The 6,181-nt window shown below is 33.1% G+C and overlaps 1 pseudogene across 1 annotated transcript; it reads right to left on the bottom strand.

Moving 5' to 3' along the window:
• Positions 1-865: 865 nt before the first annotated feature.
• LOC111304262 (glutamate receptor 2.7-like) lies at positions 866-5,311 on the bottom strand (annotated as a pseudogene). The gene is made up of 5 exons (XR_016326909.1): positions 4,659-5,311; positions 2,826-4,054; positions 2,394-2,706; positions 1,861-2,256; positions 866-1,612 (listed from the first exon to the last, which is right to left on the bottom strand). The product of XR_016326909.1 is annotated as a glutamate receptor 2.7-like (transcript).
• Positions 5,312-6,181: the final 870 nt, after the last annotated feature.

The following is a 6,181-nucleotide window of genomic DNA, read 5'->3' as shown; positions in this document are numbered from 1 at the left end:
TAGAAATGATGCATGAGTTCAAATGAATATATGTTTGTTTTGGTTGAGAATACTCCATAAGACAAAGAGGAGATTGAAAGAGTCATGGGTATTGATTATTGAGTGGTTAATTGATTTGATATATATTTGTAATTCTTTACAATTAATAAATCCTTTTTTTTCATCCGTAGATGTACGTCAATTAGGTCGAACCACGTTAAATTATTATCTTTTATGTCATTAATTGATTGTTTGATTTTGCCTCTAATGGTATGATTGGATTGAGGCTTTTTCGTCTAACAAATAGTATTAGAACTGTGATGATCTCTGACATTACTCAGAGACCAATTTGATGGAATTTTTATGATGTTACGTGATTATTAATGAATTTTTTTTCAATGAAATATCCATTTTCATGATGATGAATTTTGAAATATATGAAATGTTTAATTAATCAAACAAGATATCTATTTAGAAATGAAACTTTTTTCCTGCTAAATATATTATTGTTCACATGTTTGATGTACTTTGGTTGCTTTGCCATTACTTTTTGAGTTAGAAATATACACTTTTGCTTAAGCAATTGAATATGACTCATGCCAGACTACTCTGATCACTAATGCTTTTATGAACACATTTTATTCAGTAATTACGCTTCATTATTCATCAGTTTACCTAAGTTATCTGTTTGGCAACATGTGTGATGTATCGTTTGTGCCACTACATATTGAGCCATAGATTGACTTTCTTTTCAATTAAATGGCTCAAGACCCCGACCCAAGTTGCAAGCCATGCTCAAAAGCTTTTCTTACGCAAAACTCTACTAAGAAATTCTCATCTGCCCCAATCATCGATCCTCAATCTTTATTCAATGCTACATAGTAATCTTTTTACCATGGAAAAATATTTGGATGTATTTCCTCGTAACCTGAATAAAGTTGACGATAAAACTACTTTTCTAGTCACTTGCCAGCCTTACACAAATAATCAACTAATCATTAATGGCATATATTTGTACAAAGTGGATCTTATCTTACACATGTTATTATCAGTACATTAGCATATACATGATGCAAATACATAGGTATGTGTGAGAATGGATTTTTACATATGTAGGGCAATTCATACCTTCTCTTGAAAATGTGATTGCAGTATGTGTAAATGCCCTGATACTAGCTGCTAATTTCTATGATGAGTGAACTTCCAATTTGTCTTCTTCTTCTTTAGATTCATCTCTATCACTCTGGTTAGAATCCTGACATTCTTCAATATCGTTGATTTCAGGAGGAATGCTAACAACAGTACTTATCTCAGCTGGAGGTTGAACCCTTAATCCATATCGCGAGACATGGTCAGAATTACGAAAGATGTATTTTCGGACAAGTCTTCCAAATATATGGTTTTCGGAGACAACCAAGGCTAACAATACAACGATCCCAATGATGATAAACAGGCCCGCAAAGCTTCTTGAAGTTAGACTAGGGCTACTGGAAGAGAGTGGCCCAGCCTCGTTTCGATCTATGGATATTTTACCAAAATACTTTTTCTCTATGGAGGACATGTATTGTCCTTGAGTGAAATTCAAGATTGCCCTCGAAAAATTAGCAACAAGAGGAGAGCCTATAGGGAATGCCTGAAATTAAGAAAAGCATAGAAAACTAATTAGAATGAAAATAAACAATCCCTCGGTGCATATAAAAATTTTTTTAGTTTGAAATTTGAAATGGAAGATGTCAATGAAAAAGATGATTTTTTATTTGTATAATTGAAAATTTCTTGTATATATACAATAAACTAATCCCATGAAATGAACATTTTAAAGCAATTATAGATGGAGGAGGATAAATAATTATATATAAAAAAATATTAAAAAACACATACAAAACCTAAACCATCGGTTATGTAGATAGGTCCACCCATCATGTAACCAGTAGTATGTTCGGCTAGAAAGAGTTTAATATAGGGAATTTCATCAAAGATGGCATCAACTCCCCCATTGTCAGATCCCTTGGACAAGGCCTCCTCATAATTTTCAGCAGTGTCATATGGTATGAGCATAGACTTCTCGAACCCAAACTGATTTATCAGCAAACCTCTTACAAATGAATGATTCTGGTAACCGACATGACATTTTTTGAGTTCTTTGATAGTCGGGATCGGCGGCTGTAAATGGTAATATTGAAGACAGGTTTGCAGTGTAACTCTGCATCAAAATGAATGCCAAAAATATCCATATGAGCAATACCATCCTTGAGCAGTCGGTTACTACCATATCTCCTGTTACCAAAAAGAAAACTCAGTCACGTTTAGAACGTGTTTTTCTATGCAATTATGAGTAAATAAAATTAATATTTAAAAGAAATTTTTGTACTTAAAAAGAAAATATTAGAGAAATAAAATGGAAGCTATTTTACTTTGAGGGATCGCCACGGATAGGAATGGAAGCGTACAAATTTTGCTGAGCAGCTTTCGGGGTGATCCATTAACATCAGTATTTGCACGACGCTCTAAAACCCAAACAACAATCCCTATGAAAATGCAGATGAAGATGATTGTCAACCATAGATCCCAGCTCAAAGGCTTCAAGAATATCCACATGTCTTTTGGCCCATCGTGGCTAACTTTTATGAGCATGGTCACCTCGGACTGCAAATATGGCAATGTAAAATCAACACAACTTGTCCTGCTAGCCACAATCGAGATATCTCCCACAGCAGCGTCGATTATCTATAAATTATTCGTCCAAAAAATAACAAGAAATTATAAGAAAATTAATTTCAATTCAAACAAATGTGATGTCTAGAAAATTTTGATTAAGAAAAAAAATTGAAGGAAATAGAACTGACCTTATCTTTAACTTTGCAACAAAGATTATCGTAATTAGGTCCGTCAATGGTTACAAATTCGTAATCAGTAGTGTGACGTATGGCCATGGCCTCCCATACAGCTTTGAAAACCTCTATGGAGAACCCTGGTAATTTATCGCCTTTCTTATCCTCAGGATGTATGTTCACAAATTCTTTGAACCCTGTCGTAACTGGAACCCCTATTTTCAACTTTTTTCCAACCGCAGGCCTATCATTTGTCTTGAGTGTTCTTCGGGTGTCTCCAGGTGTAATGATTTCTTTGAGCTTGTTCCTAGAAGTTGGATACGCTGCTCTAGCTGAACCCAAATTTCTAGAGATTCCCAGGTCAGGAGTCCAATAGCCGATCATTTTCTCTCCTTTTCCGGTTAAATTAAATATTTCGAATTCCAAAGGCTGCAACTGCCCATTAACTAAGTCAAAATCTCCGCTGATCCCCCGAAAACTAGTGCTCGAGATTTCCTCAAGTATTCTTCTTGGACCTTTTTCTGAAATCTGTGCGTCTGCTGAAGTCCTGTCCTTCTTCTCCTTCAAGAAACCAGAATTCACAGTCCCAATTCTCTCCACGGACATAGCTAATGCCCAAATTGTATCATAAACCCACAAACCGAAGAGATTCAGCTCGCTTGGCCCGCTGTTTTGCTTCATCAAGGATAAAGAATTATATCTCGTTTTGAAGTCCTCGAGAGCTTTCGTCTTGGGTACATAAGGCCTCACGCCTATTACAGTACCCTTTATTGAGTCAAGACCTAGAGGATCCATGGTATCTACAAAGTTGGATAAAACATCTGTCACAAGCCATGCAAAACCTTTTCTCATCATTCCTGCCTTGTTTGCAACAAGAAACAGACGAGAGGCAAGTGTTGTAGTCATATGCACCACAAATACCTTACTTTGCAGGGTCATCAGCACTTCCAGCTCCTCTAAAATTTGAAAACATTGGGCAGAGGTGGGGATTGCTCTCTTGTGTGATACCTGAATGCCCGTATTTTCTAATGCATCGGTTAGATAAGGGACAATCGCATGACCATATTTGATGTCTTCATATAGGAGTATGACTTCGTTCCTTTCGAACTTTTCCAAAATGGAAACCGTAGCTTTTGCAAGGCAAGAGAAGTCAGACAAGGCCGTTCTGATAAAATAAGAATGCGAAGAGCATTCTCCTAGTTTTATTGCAAACGAGGCTTCATTTGATTGTTGTGGTAGATGTTCTGTGTATTCCAAATAAAATTGTAAATCTCAATGGTATATACATGGGACAAAAAAAAGGATTTCCTAAACCCCTCTAATAAAATTTTATTTTCATTCTAAACCTTTTAACAAAGATTGGTATATGGTAGTCCATACCTGAATTATTCTTCATAAAATTTGATCTAATAATCCCAAACAATCTTTATTTTGACAATACAAGCAAGCCGCTTACATTATATTGATATATATTTTCGTATGGATGTATAAATTTATTATTTAGAAAAATATTTAAAAAAAAAAGTATTTATGTGCTACTCTTGTGAACACGAATATAATAATAAAGTTAAGTATTTGTGTGCAACCCGCTTACATTATACCCCTGCTTTAATCCGTACGTATTAATAAAGTTCATATCCAAGTGGATCAATTAATTGAGATTTGGTAATTTTAGTGGGTCAATTGTTCAACATTTGGCATTTTTTTGGTTGATATGTGGGATACGTAACCGTAGTTATTGGCGGATATGGATTACTTCATTCATGACAATATGCCTGATGCTGTTTATTGTAAAATTAAACATAAAAGACCTTATCTTTAATGGAAAATTATGTGACCGAAACATACCCGATGAAGCTGCAGCGACGCCATCAAGCAAATCCAATATCTGCAGAGACAATCTTGTTCCATAATTCGGGTGTTGATCATAAAAATCTGAAAGAGCCATGGACAAACATATGTTTGCCATAGCACCCATTTTTGAGTTCACATCTAGAACTACACCGGCATTGTACACCAACCTCGTCGAATCCCAGGTTCGTCCAGTTCCAGCAGTTTCCGCTTTTACAGTGAAGCCAACCAAGAAAAAAGAGAAGAAAATGAAGAGAAAAAAGGAAAGACAGTATGAGCAATTTGGCATGGGGGCAGAGATCTTCCGGAGGGGTAGTTTCGCAAGTTTCTCTCCTGTTGTTAGTTTGGTTAACGTCCTTTTATAAATAGATTTTGCGCCTGCATGTTTGACGCTCGCTGAGCGTTTGTTTTGGTCTTTGAAAAAGAAAAAAAAAAACCAAGAATTGTGAAAAGTCGTCGTTCAGTGAACATTATTTTTCATTCCATTTCAAGGCTTGTTCCTTTTTTTTTTTTTTTTGTTACCCTTGCAACTCAAGTAGAAGAATTTGAATAATTATATTGTTGTAAATAATAAATTATCATGAATCCCATTGGCCAGAGTCTGTTAATTTTATTTAAGAAAAATTATTGACTAACAAATATTCCAAATTTTTATTACTATTACTTAAGTTATATTTTTAATTTAAGGCAAGAAATTAAACTTTTAATTAGTACCACGATGTTTTTTAATTGTCATAACGATTTTTTGTTCAAGGGACTCGATCGTTAGATTTGATGAAAATTTACGGAGTAGCCACAAATTTATTTTTATAAGGTGTAATTGATCACTCAAAATATTATTTTTTAATAAAAACTTTTAAAATTAATTAAGATTTATTAAAAAAAAGTTTAGTTCTACAAAATCAGTGTTGAGTTAGGAAATATGGTTATAAGTGAAAAATGTATTAACACTCTCAAGTCGCCTGTTCAAAAAATGGTACCAATTAAACATGTGTAATTCTTTAATTTTGATGATGTAATCTTTTTTATATTTAAATTTAATTTCTTATAATTTATTTATGAAAAACATCTTTTGTTGTGAAATTAGTATTATTATTAGTGTATTCTATAAATTCTCCAATGTTTTGGTAGAACTTATAGAAAATGTTTATTTAAAAAATATTTTGAGAAAATTGATCATTCACAAAAATCTCAAAATTTTGTCATAAAATATTTTATTTATTTATTAAAAAAAGATTTTAAGAATATCTTGACTCTTTGGTGAGCTCTCAAAATTTATTAAACAAATTTTAAGATTATCCTAACTCTTTGATAAAATCCTAACAAATTTTCGGATCATCTCAAATTTCTGATAAGATCCTAAATAAAATTATTTTTTATTGATGATAATAAAGGGATTTAATTAATTAATTCTTATTGTGATTATTTTTATTTTTTTGTTATTATTTACTATTTATTATTTTTATCTTTTTAATTATATAAAAAAATTTTAAATTATCCCAATTCATTAGCAAAATCTA

The sequence above is a fragment of the Durio zibethinus genome, chromosome 13 (genome assembly GCF_047325235.1).
Source record: "Durio zibethinus cultivar Kanyao isolate XHJ-2024 chromosome 13, ASM4732523v1, whole genome shotgun sequence".
NCBI lineage: Eukaryota > Viridiplantae > Streptophyta > Magnoliopsida > Malvales > Malvaceae > Durio > Durio zibethinus.
Note: the sequence above shows the minus strand (reverse complement) of the source record. Positions and strands in the feature narration are given on the sequence as shown.